Source organism: Typopeltis vanoorti, chromosome 22 (genome assembly GCF_054136105.1).
Source record: "Typopeltis vanoorti isolate ZY-2024b chromosome 22, IOZ_Tvanoo_1.0, whole genome shotgun sequence".
NCBI lineage: Eukaryota > Metazoa > Arthropoda > Arachnida > Uropygi > Thelyphonidae > Typopeltis > Typopeltis vanoorti.
In genome coordinates this window covers 53,290,118-53,304,801 of record NC_143570.1, presented here as the reverse complement: position 1 = coordinate 53,304,801, position 14,684 = coordinate 53,290,118, and the positions used below count along the sequence as shown (strand labels likewise).

Below are 14,684 nucleotides of genomic sequence, written 5' to 3'. Positions count from 1 at the left end.
CACTGGTTTTTATGTTATTAACAAACCTGGAATGTTCCATAACTTCAAATAACAGGGGTGTCTGGACAATTACTGGTAGATAGTGTATATGACCATAGGATTAGTTGAAATATCAGGCTGAGAATGTACGAGGGAACTGTCATCTCCTCTAGCCAAGCTGTTTAGGTCTCAGCTCTAAGAAGGTAACGAGGGAGTGCAAAAGGGCAAAATAGTTCCATTGCATAAAGAAAGTCCAAGATAGAGTGTAAATTACAGACCAATCAGTATCTCAGGAGTCGTGGTTACTGTATTGGTAGTGGATAAGATATTGGAGAAGTTAGTGAAAGGCAGAATTTAGGAAGTATGGACAAGAATATGTAAGGCTTGTAAAATGCACTTGTCTTCTTGTCTGTGAAGAATGAGAATTCTTAGTTGATGAATCAAAAAAAACCAGAAGATCTTGTGTAATCGTCAGTTTTATTTACATAATGCTGATTCTCTTTCATGTCATAAATAGTTTTTTGTAGGTTTAGTGTTCCCTCTAAGCTATGTATGTGTATGCTCATGCACCAGTCAACAAAATACACACCTAGTAACTACACACACACAGAACTTTTGCTTTCAGAATTTCTAATTTATTACTATTATTAACACCAGACCTTCATGGAATCAAGATTCGTCGTGGGAGGCACACTATATTACACACAAATCCCATTAAACCAGCGTTTAAACTCATTCAATGTATTGACATTCACCACAATATCAGGCAACATATTCCATTCACTGACCACTCTTCATACAAAGGACCTACTACTGATGCCCTGCTCACACTCCCATATGAGCACTATTAGGAAACATAATAATTGAAACTCAGAATGCATTAGAATTACCGTTGCCCTATATTTTATGAAATTTAACACATCCATACTATCAGCCAAGTAATAGAAAAAGTAAATGAATATCATCTTCAATCATATTCAGTGTTTGTAGATTTCAAAGCTATATCAGTTAGAAATGATAACAGCATAAAGCAAGATGCTATCTCAGCAAAGCAAAGTATATCAGATTATTAGAAACTGTCTGTCAAAACTCAGCAGCCAGTATAAAGTTAGAATATCAGGGAGAGGAATAATGCAAGGAGATCCTTTATCACCGAAATTGTTTTCTGCTGCATTAGAAGAAGCCTTTAAGAATGTTTCATGGGAAAACTATTATGAGGAAGGACGTAGGCATCTGAAGAGATTGCTGTTCTGAACGAGTCAGTGTGTCCCAGTGTTGATGGTAGCGGGGGTGGCCTCTTGTGGGAATGAGTACTTGGGAGAAGGGAGACAACATCAGGTAATGCTGAGCCCAGTGGAGTCTAGAGGGGATAATGTTGGGTATAGAAAAATAACATTTTTATGCTTTATACCGATGCCAGGAGTATTCGGAATAAGGGAGAGGAATTGGTGGCACTGATAGCATCAGCCTGGCCAAAGATTATTGGGATCACCAAGACATGGTTGACAGATGAGGATATAATAACAGGAATAGAAGTTGCTGGGTGCAGCATTTTTTGGCAGGATAGGAAGGGAAAGCATGGTGGTGGAGGTACTGCTTATGGTAAGCGATGACCTATGTTCTCTAAGAGTGGAGGCTTTGGAAGGCTGTGACACTAATGATTTTGAAAGCATATGGTGTGAGGCGGAGGTGGGAAAGACAGAATATTTAGTGGGGTGTTGCTATAGACCAAGGAGCACAGAGGGTGGGGACCAGGAGATGTTGAGACAGTTGAGTGTGGCAAGTGCAAGAAGAACAATTGTTATGGGAGATTTTAACTACAGCAGTGTAGATTGAGGAAAGGAAGATGCATGTAGCAATAAGGGAATGAAATTTCTAGAATTCTTGAGGGACAAATATCTTAGGCAACATGTAATAGAGGGAACAAGAGGTTCAAGAGTTTTGGATTTGGTTATAGCATCAGAAGAGCTGATAATAACTGAGATGACATCTCTCCCACCAGTTGGAGAGAGTGACCATATGGTTTTGACTTGGAAAATGAATAGACATGCAGGAGTATCAAAGAGATGGGAACGTATGTGGAATTTTAAAGCAGGTGATTATAATAGACTTAGACGTCAACTTCGGAAAATTTCGTGGAGGGAGGAATTGGAAGGCTGGGATGACATTATTACTTGCGAAATTGTGAAGGAATATTTGTTAGCAGCAATGGTAAGCTTTATTCCATGAGTGAAGAAGAGGACACAATTTGGAGTAAAGTGTATGACTAACAATATTAAATAGGAGCTGCATGCGAAAAAGAGGCTATGGAAGAGATATAAGGAGACAGGTGAAGAGAAGATGCATGAAGAATATAAGACACAGGCCAGAAGAGTGACTAGTATGGTAAGGAAGGTGAAACCGGAATATGAGAAAAGATTGGCCCTTAGATCCAAGGAAAATCCTAGGGAATTTTTTAGCTATGTGGCCAGTAGGAGGAGAAATGACTGTGGAAGAATGACATTGTGTGATAAAAATGGACATAGAGTGACTGATGCAGAGGACATAGTGGAATTGTTCAATGAACACTTTATTGGAGTATTTCATCCTGGAGGAGTCAATTTGAATACTAGCGGGATAGAGCAGATTCGAGGTTTAGAGGTGCAGGAGGAGAGTGTGTTCCACATATTGAGTACTCTGGATGTTAATAAAGCTGTGGGACTGGATGGTATTTCACCACGAGTTTTGAGAGAATATGCTAAGAAACTGACAGTGCCTTTGACCTGGCTTTTCAATGAAAATCTGGCTGTGGGAAAGGTGCCCATGGAATGGAAGGAAAGTAAGATAGTGCCATTGCATAAGGGTGGTAGCAGACTGGAAGTGTCTAATTAAGGCCAGTTTGTGTGTCATCAGTAGTTAGTAAGATCTTGGAGAAAGTAGTGAGGGACCATATACAGCATTGGGCAGATGAGGGTGATGTTATTTATGAGAGTCAACATGGATTTGTGAAGGGGTGTTCTTGTTTTAGCAATATGCTAGCCTTTTATAATAAAGTTACAAGAGCATTAAATGAGGGAAAGGCATATACTGCTATTTTCCTAGACTTAGCAAAGGCATTTGATAGGGTGCCACATGATAAGCTGATATTCAAGTTGCAGCACATGGGTCGGATGTCAGATTGGTCAACTGGATTCAGGATTGGCTGTCCGATAGGTATCAGAGAGTTGTGTATGGTGGAGCAATATCAAAGAGGCAGAAGGTTACAAGTGAGGTTCCACAGGGCTCAGTATTGGGACCTATATTGTTTAACCTTTATATCAATGACATTGTCCATGGATTTGCAAGGTGATATTCAGTTGTTTGCGGATGATGTGAAGCTGGGAAGGGTTATTAGTAATAATGCAGATGTGGTAGCCCTGCAAGAAGATTTCAATAAGCTAGATAGATGGGCAAATGAATGGGGATGTCAGTTTATTGCAGCAAAATCTAAGGTCTTGAGGTTTGGGATGCTGCATACTCTATGGGAGGAGTTATACTGGAGGAAGTAGGAGAGACCAGAGATCTGGGTTTGATGATTGATAGAAACCTGAAATTTAGGGGACATATTGCAAAGGTAGTGAAGGTAACACAGAGGATTGCTGCAATAATGAGGACACCGACCTGCAGAGATAAGAGGGTTATCATTCCGTTGTATAAGACTCTGATCAGACCACACTTAGACTATTGTTCTCAGATCTGGTCCCCAAGATTTGAAGGGGATAAATTAACTGTTGAAAGGGTCAAAGGCTGATAACAAAGATGTTGTCAGAACTGTACAATGTTAGTTATGAGGATTGGCTCAGGGAGTGTGGACTGCAGAGTTTGATGGATAGAAGGAGGGGTGATATGATTGAGACTTTTAAACTGTTGAGAGGTGGTTACAGGGTTGACACTGGGGAGTTCTTTCGCTTGATTGAACAGCCGGAAGGAGTCATGACAAGGGGCCTTCCCTGGAAGTTATGAAAGGAAACTGTGAGGAGTGATTTCTTTGCATGGAGGGTGGTTGAACCATGGAATGCATTGCCTGATGGAGTGGTGAGAGTGAGAACGGTCAATGCATTTAAGGAGCAGAATGGTAGACTGTGTTTCCTATGAGGGACCTCCTTCGATGAGTCTTGATAGACTTGTGTTTCTTAGAAAGGACCTTCCACGATAAGTCTTTTGACTCCACGGAAGCCTGAATAATAATATTAATAATATCAGGTACATTTTGCAGATGACATTGTTCTTTAAATAAAAAAAAATAAAGAGGCTCATGAAATTCTAAATGACATTAACAGAGAAAGCAGGAAAAAAAGGTTTAAATATTAATATAACTAAAACAAAACTGATGAGAAATTTGGATCATATTAAACTAAAAATAGCAGATAATCCTATTGAAATTGGGGAGGACTATATTTACCTTGGGGAACTAGTTTTAAGGAAAAATAGTAAATAGGTAAACGAGTTGCATAAGGAAACAAAGCATTTTGGCTGTATAAAAGTTATCTCTTAAGAGATTTGCATGTATGCCCAAAAAAGAAAGCTATTTAGTATGCGTATTATTCCAGTGTTTACTTATGGAGGTGAGACATGGGCAACAACTAAATAACAGGAAGACAGGTTGCATGTGTCCCAAAGTGCCTTGGAGGGAAGAATGTTCTGTATAACAAAAAAAAGCATAGAATAAGAAATATCAGCATTTGAGGGATGACTGGAGGAAGATATTGCAAAGTATTGCACAGCATGTAAATAGAGATAGGCTGGCTATGTTAGTATGTTGCAGATGAAAGGAGAGGAAAAAGTAAGCACTGAGTGGTTGGGTTGCCAATGAACAAGATGGAGTGATGATCTATAAAGGTTTGAAATGAGATTGTGGACATGGCTGAAAATAGTGAGAACTGGAAGGTTAAGGGGATATCCAGCATTGGACCGTAACAGGCTAAAGAAGAAGAAAAACATTTTTAAAAAATAAATTAAAGATGCCAAGAAATTATATTCTTGGTATCTATAATTTATAGTATAATCAAGTAGAAAAAAAAACTCAAGAATTTATTTAAATTAGGGTGTTATTTAAGGACAGCAGCAAATTCTAAATTAATTTTTAAAAAAATCACTTTTAAACTTGTGGCAATGAAGCATTTCATTTATTGTTATTTATTCTATGGATTTCATTCAAAGCATATCCCACTAGATCTGGCTGTCTGTAGTCTTGATTGTAGGCGTATTTTTCCCCCCCTCATATTCTTCTAAGCGAATATTGGCTGCTCTTCCAATCTGTCTTGTGTTAAGTTTAAATAAAATTTCAGTCAAAAAAACCTGCTAAATCTAAAAGCATTCCATCATTTTTCAATTGTGGAAACATATTCCTGCCGCTCATATTAGCCTTACTGCAACTAATGAAGCTGTCAACTTTCTGTAATCTTAACTTTCTACTATTCTCGATCCTTGTAGAAATGCGTGGAAGAGCGAGAAAGAATGGAATGAAAGAGATCATGAATGATTTGAAAGTTTGCAGTGTATGGAGATACTATTATATATAAGTGATGAACGAGAAAGGTTAGGTATGTCAGTGATTAGTTGATGATAAGCAAAGATTATGAATAGTACAGTGAGGCTGTGTGAAGAGAAATGATTGCAGTTTGTGAATAAGTGGAATGAATTTGAGGGAAGGATGAAATTGTATATAAATTCAAATTCAGATGTTCTGAATTTAAATAATTTTGGTGACTCAACTGATGAGCTTACTGGAAGAGAAAGTAATGACTGCAAGAAAAGAGGTGATGTGGAAGAGCAAGAAATTAGGGTAGGAGAACTTGCAGATGGAGAGGTGAGTAAAGAAAATGAAAGAACAGAAAGAAACACCAGACAGAGAAATGGGAAAAGCCAGTACAGATGAGGAGATGGCATTGATGTGTGTAGAGGAGTAGAGTACATTGAGTGCCTTCCTGTGATGAGTCCTTAGAGGTAGCTGTCATGTGGGATGATTGGTGGTGATTGAGAGTATTGTTCAGGGAGAGGTATGGAGGAGTCGCATTTGAGAAATGGTGTCAGTGGGACTTATTAAAGAACCAAAAATGGACTATTATATTAGGTTATGAATGCCAGAAATATCTGAAATAAAATGCTTCTAGCACATCACTTTTGACCTATTTGTGAGACAGTGCTCTGTCATGTACAACTGCATATTCATAGAGCCAGTTTTCAATATGTTGGAAGTTTGTTGTCCATTACGATTTTCCACAGTTTGTACACTATTATAACTGTTTGATGAAAAGTGGTTTTTGTTTAAGGCAGACAGTAACAAGAGTGTGACATTTTTAAATTTCATCAGACTCAAACTCAATGATTATTATTATTACAGTAACCTGCATGGAGTCAAGACTCATTGTGGGAGGACCACTAAAGTAGAAAAATGTCGATCATTTTGAACCTTAAAATCATTTACACTCCCCCCCCCACATTAACAATAACAGTTCATTCTGGCAATGTGCTCCACTCACCCCTTTCCCCACTCTCCATGTGAAAAATCATCTACTCACATCCTTCTTCACCACAGCCTTGCACATCTTCCAGGGATGACCTCTCATTTTTCACATCTTACTCACTTTTCCTTCTGTATTAATCTGATAATATTCCTTCAATAACCTGAGGGTCTCTATTGCATCGCATCACCTCTTTTCATCTATCTGCCAAACCTCAGCAATTTCTAAACAGTAACCTAATTTAATAACTAATATATACATTACATAAATGAACTCAACCTCACAAAATTATATTGCAACACCTTAAATAACAGCATTCTCATTTTGGCTTAACACAACATAATATTTAACCTAGTTTCCTTGTAACTTTAGTCTTCAGTAATGCAATGATAAGAGCTTTAAATATACTCAAGAATGATGAAATTAAAAGAAAAGAACTCCAAATCCTATTTGGTAGTTCCCTGCAAAATGGATACCCGAAGTTACTAAAAAAAAATTTCTTTCTAATGACTCATCCCATGTTAACCAAGAAATAATCACAAAGACATGATCTCCTTACCACACATTGACAACACATCAAAATAGCCTAATTATTAAAATCAGTCATCATCAGAATATATTTCAAACCAATTAGCACCTGAAAAGGTTTCCTATGTTCTTTTCCTGAGACAACATTCTGTTCTGCAAACATTCTGAGATAAACAAAGTTCCTTGTTCTTGCAAGAAAGTATATGTTGGAGAAGTTTTGAAATCCATTTAAAAAAAAAACATGTAGGCAATGTTGAAAATAAGAGAGAAGAAAGAAGTGGACTTGTAGTACACATCCTATCCTTGCAAAGCATCATATGGTAAATTGGCAAGCTTCCTCCATGCAAAAGTATTTATTAGGCATAAATACTTTTGTCATGTTGTTTAAGGAGTCATCCGAGATCATTTACTTGCATGGCACACTAAATAGAAACCAAAGAATTATACTTTGTGACATCTGGAAGTCATTAATTAGTGTATGTAACACTCATAATCTCTTTTATGCCAGCAGTCACATATGGAATTTATACAGCAGTAAACTATCATTCCAGTATTTTTCAATTTATAGAAGTAACAGCTAGTGGAAAGATATGAGTTTTTGTTTGTTTCAAATATCTTCCTGTAAATGCTGTCAGCCATAAAGGCAGAGAAACATGTAGTAACATTCAGTTTTAATGAATAAAATGTCTGAGTCAAACCTGATTAATTATTCATAGTTGATACACATCACTAGTCACAACTATGTTTGGTGTAGCAAACCATGCCTTGGATACCACCTACAGAATTAAATAGTGAGGAAAAATTCGCTATGCTTCATCATAGTAAGTTTCAGTATGAGAGTGCTTTCTTTAGAATTTGCAGCTCTTCTTAAAATCAGTCTAATTAAAATTAATATCGTTGTGTTTAATTTCTCATTATATGGGAAACTAATTCTTAGTTATCCTGAGTTAGAACTAGGCTTCCTACTAGTGCTATGCAAGGCACTCTTCCTTGCTAGGATCCTACACCTCGATCTACGAAGGGCTAGGATCCTACAGAATCCTATTCAAAAGAGTAACAAAAAAAACTTAGCTGATTAATTGTCCTGTGTTAATCCAGAAATTAATTATAAAGGCATAGTCCCCTTACCATACATTGGTAGCACATCAAGAAAAATAGCCCAATTATTTTACATTGTGTCACTTGTGACTTTATTATAATTTATATTGTATCCCTTAACTTGTCTTTGTGATAGAGATGAAATGTTGGAAGCATTAAATTGTTAATTCATTCCTTGTGTTCTTATCATTCCATTTAACGTCCAACATAAGCAGTTATTTATTTTATGCTCCAGACATCATATGATATGGTAATATTATTCCTTTATTTAGTTTTTTTTTTTTTTTTAGTTTTATTTCTGTTATTGTTAAACTTTTTCTTAGTGTCTGATAATTGAATATCAACCAAAATATAAAATATTTCACTTTTTTTTTTGTTTTTTTATATACCGTATTTCATTTTTTTCTCTGTGCAATTGCAATATTTTCCCTTCACATTTGTTTATATATGTGTTACTTACTCTACTTGTATGTGCAAACTGTGCATGTGAATTGTTTGCATCTTTTAGTAAATGAGAGTGTGCTAGTATGTTTTTTATTTGCTTCTTATTTGATACTCATTGATTTTCATTACAACTGCTGAAATGTATGCCACTATAAATATGATTTTGTTTTTAGAAACTCTTGTTATGTAAATGTCTAAGTCAGTGTAATATAGGAGATACTTCATCTTTAAACCAAAAATAATTGTGTGGCAAATTATTTAAAATTAAGTTATTTTAAATAAAATTATTTACTAACTGGATGAGCAGTATTTCATCTCTTGGGTCAACAGCTATCATAGTAATTAAAATTTAACCATAGAAGAGGTTGAACTGACATTTGACCATAGAGTATATTGTTTGAGAGAGTGATGAGAATGCAGACTGTAAAAGTTTAAACAGTGGTTTTACAGACTTTGGGCTGCTTAAGATGGACTTCCCATAATGAATTATGTGAATTGTTGAAGTTCCTGAATAATAATAATAATTACTATTATTATTAACAGAAAAAGATACACTAAGTTTAAAATAACAAAACTTGGGTTTGTAGATCAGTGTATTGGACATTGATGTCTGAGCATTTAGGTGCTATTAAAGTTCATTACCAACAGTTAAGATATAGTTGCATAGATAATGAAAGAACCCTAAAGTATATTTTATTTTTATATTTATTTTCAATTCCAGAGGAAATGAACTGGAACATTGTAGATTAGAATTCTAAAAGATCATAAATTTGAAACATTGAAACCTTAATTTAGCACTTGAAGGTATCTTCAATCTAGGCAAATTGTATATAGAGGCTAGCGATTTTACATTGTCTTAGAATTTTTTTTGTCAATTTGTAACAATTTGAAAAAAATCAGACGAACTGCATAGCCTAGAAATATCGAAAAAAAAAAAGAGAAAAAGTTAGGGATGTCATAAATGCATAAAATATATGTAGATACTAGTTTATTTTATCATTTACTACCATAAAATGTACACATCTATTATAAAAAATTAAAATTTATCAAAACTTAAACACACAAACACTTACAGACCATACATGGTGTCATTTGCAGTCAATAGAAATGTAAACAAATGTAGAGATGCAGTATTAAATCATAAGTGTATAAAATTAAATGTTATTAATTAATTAGCATAAAATAAAAAATTTATAACGAAAAAATTTATATTATAAAGGCCATAAAGCAATTATATTGCTGCTGCTTTGTTATCAATGCATGTAAATAAATATGAACAAATAAATAAATCGTTATGCATGTAAATAAATATGAATTTCTTTTTCATATTATCCTTTTATTTTTGATGTCTAGTGTTATAATAAGTATAACATCTACAGTGATTTGTATCATGTAAGACAATATTGATGTAGGTACTGACAGACATATATGATCCACCTTGTAAACAGACAATGTAAACTTACTGTATTGATAAATACAGTACTGTAAATGCATTTCTCTTCTTTATGATTTTCTTTTCTCTAGCTTACTTTGTTGTAAGAATATAATAATTAAGAATACAGTATATAATACATATAACCTAACTTACAAAAGATGTGTTAATCAACTGTTTATGTTATCGGTAAGGCTTCTGGTCAACAGTAGGCTGTTAGTAGTTAATTTTTTGGGGAGTCAAAAGTTATACGTGAATTTTCAACTGTGCAGGGGGGGAGGATTGGCATCCATAACCCCCTGCATTGTTCAAGTGTCAACTGTACAGGGATAGGTGGATAAAAATATGATACTCTATGAGGAGCAGTGTGGCTTTGTGAAGTACCAGTCATACCTTAGTAATCTGTTAACTTTTTATGATAGAGCAAAAGCTGAGTTGGATAAAACAGATGGCTACGCAATAATACTGATGGAATTTGCAAAGGCATTTGACAGGATACCACATAGAACTCTGTTATGCAAACTGCAACAAATGGGAATGGATATCAAACTTGGTGATATGGATAAAGGGGTGGCTGATAGACAGATAACAAGTAGTAGTATATGGAGGAGCAGAATCCAGGGGAAGGCAGGTGACTATTGGTGTGCTTCAGAGCTCTGTGCCTGAACCACTGCTGTTTAATGTGTACATAAATGATATAGGAAATACTTTGAAGGAAGATATTCAATTGTTTGCTGGTGATGCAAAGTTGGATATGGTAAAAGTTAATCGAGGTGATGTAGAGAGCTTGCAGGATGATTTGAATAGGCTGAAAGCATGGGCAAAACATAATGGATGTCAATTTGATGTGGAAAAAGTGCAAAGTCATGCATTTTGGGATACAAAGATTACAAGATGCATATTACATTGATGGAACTGTGCTTCAGGAAGTAACAAAGCCATGAATTTGTTGGTAGTAGATAGAGAACTGAAGTTTAGAGGGCATATTACTAAAGTAGCTAGGGTAGCTCACAGGATTATTTGGTTATCACCCCACAAGCAGATATAAGGTTGTTGTCATTCCTCTTTATAAAGCCTTGATGTTACCCCATATGTATTACTGTGCTCAAGTCTGGTTATCTGGGTTTCTTGGGAATGAGGAAGTGTCAGAGAGGAACCAGAGGTAAGCAACAAAGATGGTGAGTGGTCTGTGGAATGCTCCCAGGATAGATTGAGGTTTTGTGGGTTGCAAAAGTTCATTGATAGGCAAAAAGGCAGGGATTTGATAGAAACATTTAGGTTACTCAAGGGGTTTGCAAGATTGATGCAGAGGAAATATTACAGCACTTGGCAATAGGGGGCAGAACGAGGTCATCCCCAGTAGTTTTGTAAGAATGTGGCTAGCAAGGGCATGAGGACTAGATTTTGTACTTGGAGATTGGTGAATGAATGGAATGAAATAGGTTGCCTGAGTTAGTTGTGAGTGCTTCGTCTGCAAATGGTTTCAAGGAGAGGTATGATAGTTTGAGTTTCCCTCAATTAGACTTGGGACTCCCCGACAATGATGAAGGATTATACAAGAATATAATTTCTTGACATATTTAATTAAATTTATAACCACATGAAAACTTTTCAACAACTAACCTTAATGATTAGTTTCATATTTTTGAAATGAGCATGAGTCACATGACTAATGACTTAACAATTTTCTTCAATAGACTTGTTTAAAGCATCTTATGTGAAAAACTTTAGTTTGCTTTACATTACTTATTCATTTATGGTCTACATCGTTATACAAAATATATAAAATTTGTTGAATTTTGATTTCATTATCAAATTTTTTATGTGACACTTCCAAAAAGTCCATGGACTCATTGTGACACGGCACTGCACACACACAATTCATTGTGTACATTACTTTATCCTTTACAGTCTATATTACATGACTGTCTGCATACATATATATATATATATATATATATATGTACACACACACACACACACACACGAGGGTGGTATGAAAAGTTCACAGCCTCGACCATAGATGGCAGCACTATCGACAAGAGATTTTTTTTTCAAAGTAGGTACATCTGTCATAAGCATCCATGTGAAATTGCAAGTCATTCTGTCAAGTAGTTTGTTTTATATACCTATCTGAAGCAAAAGTGATGTCTGTATCCCTGGAAATGGATAAAATTGAGTATCGTGTGATTATAAAATTCTTTGTAAAAGAAGGTTTAATGATAAAAGAAATTCATTCAAAGTTCATAAAAGTTTATGGGCATTCTTCTTCATTTTCAACAATTAAGAAATCGGCTGCTGAGTTTAAGCATGGCAGTACTGGCCTTGAAGATGATCCACATGAAGGATGTCCAAAAAGTGTAACAACACAAGAAATCATTCAAATGCATGATATGGTATTGAATGACCGGCAAGTCAAAGTACATGAAATTGCTGAGACTATAGGCATTTCAAAAGAACATGTAGGATCTTTTGCATGAAGAATTGCATATGAAAAAGCTTTGCACAAGATGGGTGCTGCACTTACTCACAGCAGATCAAAAAACGCACTCGCATGAAAATTTCTGAACAGTGCTTGGAGCATTTTAACAAGAATAAAACTGATTTGTGTGTCAATTTATTACTATAGATGAGACTTGGATTCACCATCACACACCAGAATCCAAACAGCAGTCAAACAGTGGACAGAATCTGGTTGTTCCGTGCCAAAGAAGACAAAGTCGATTCCATCAGCAGGGAAGGTCATGCCATCAGTGTTTTAGGATGCCAAAGGTATTTTATTTACTAATTAGCTTGAAAAGGGTAAAACAATAACGGAGAATTCCAATCTTTTAACCAGACTAGACGAAAAAATTCGTGAGACCTGCCCACAAAAGTGTTTTGGCAATGGAAAATTAAGGGAACTGCACTATGAATTGTTGGAACACCCTTCCTATTCCCCAGATTTGGCTCCCTCTGACTTCTATCTCTTCACAAAAATAAAACTCTTCCTCGCTGGTCAGCGTTTTTCTTCGAATCAAGAGGTGATTGCAGCTGTAGAGGGCTTATTTTGCAGATCTTACTGAGAACCACTACAGGGACAGGATAATGCCGCTGGAATAAATGTATTAATTTTAAAGGAGATTATGTTAAAAAATAAAAATTATTTTATTTTTTAACATAATCTGATGTTAAAAATGATGATTCTTTCTCAAGACACCTCACGATTATATTAAGAAAGACTTCCTTGCCACAGTGAAATTTGAACTTATAGCCGGCTGGTTAGGGAAAAGAGACCATCAATTAGTTCTACCAGGAACTTCATGTAAAACCATGTTTATATAAAAGGAAAAATACGAATATATAAATGTTTTACAAGTGCACTTCACCATCTTTAAGTCAGTGCCATTAGCATTTTATCTGCATGTTGTGAAAGACGAATTACTTCCCTTATCTCTTTCCTGAGTCTTTCTTGCAGTGATTAAACTGGAAAACTGACAGAATTTAAAATGGACCAGCATATGAGTGATATCTTTTTATGTGTATTTCCAATCCCCCCTCCCCTTTTTTTTTTCTGTTAAGATTGTAAGCTTATATTGTAAGTAGACCTGGTTTCTCCAATCTGATATGTTAGACATAAAAAAAACTATGCAATCAGCACTGGTCAAAGATTTGTGGTGTTATATTTAGTTGTTTGGTTTGAAAAAGTGCATACAGTGTATCTTATTGATGGTACTGGATTGCATTAAAATTGGTGAAGCTAGGGACTTGGTGATAATGATGGACAGAAAGTTAAGAGTTCAGAGGGCATATTGCAAAAGTTGGTAACATCGCTCAAAAGATTACTTGGGTGTTTAAAAACATGTTAAGAAGTAAAAATAGCAAAGTTATTATCCCTCTTTATAAGGTATGATTTGATCTCATCTTGACTACTGTGCACCAGTTTGGTCAGGTGAGTTTCTTGGAGGATCAAGAGATAGTAGAGAAGATTCATAGATGAATGACTAAACTGCTGATAGGTCTGTGGAATGCTCCAGATGAGGATAGATTGAAGGATTGTATGTTACAAAGTTTTGTTTGTAGGTGGAAAAGAGGAGACATGATAGAAACTTTTAAGATATTCAAGAGAATTTATAAAATTGATACAAAGGAAACTTTTCAGTATATAAGAAATAGAGAACTAGGAGCTATCTGTGGAAGTAGAGATGTGTAGACCAGATTTTTTGCATGGAGAGTGGAGGTGAAAGGGTGGAATGGATTGCCAGAATTAATTGAGTCTCCTAACAGTGAATGAATTTAAGGAGAGGTATGATAGGTTGGGGGGGGGGGGATCTCCCATGATGAGTCTCCAGACTCCATAGAGATACCATATAATAATAATATTCCATAGATGTTGCTTCATATATGTATGGATGTTTATAAAAAATAAATTAAAAAAAACTATTGGATTAATTACAAACAGACAAAAAAAATAAACATCCCTATTTACATTGAAAAACAATGATTATATCTCATTTCCAAGACATGGGGAGTAGTTAAAAAAATCAAGAATGTTTAAGACTTAGGAAATTAGACTTTTAGAATCTTATCTGCTAGATTTTATTTAACTTCTCTGGACTGAGAGAATGATCAATATTTAATGTTTCCTTCCCAATTTAATTGTTTTTTTTTTCTCTCTCTCTATAATGTACATGGCCAATATATCAATCTATAAAGTTATGTATAAATGTTTTAAACTGAAC

At 35.3% G+C, this 14,684-nt stretch overlaps 1 protein-coding gene across 8 annotated transcripts in view; it reads left to right on the top strand.

Annotated features, from left to right (window-relative positions):
• Positions 1-14,684, top strand: part of LOC150094422 (tyrosine-protein phosphatase Lar-like) — a 1,380,317-nt gene that overhangs the window by 911,297 nt on the left and 454,336 nt on the right. The window lies entirely within an intron of this gene.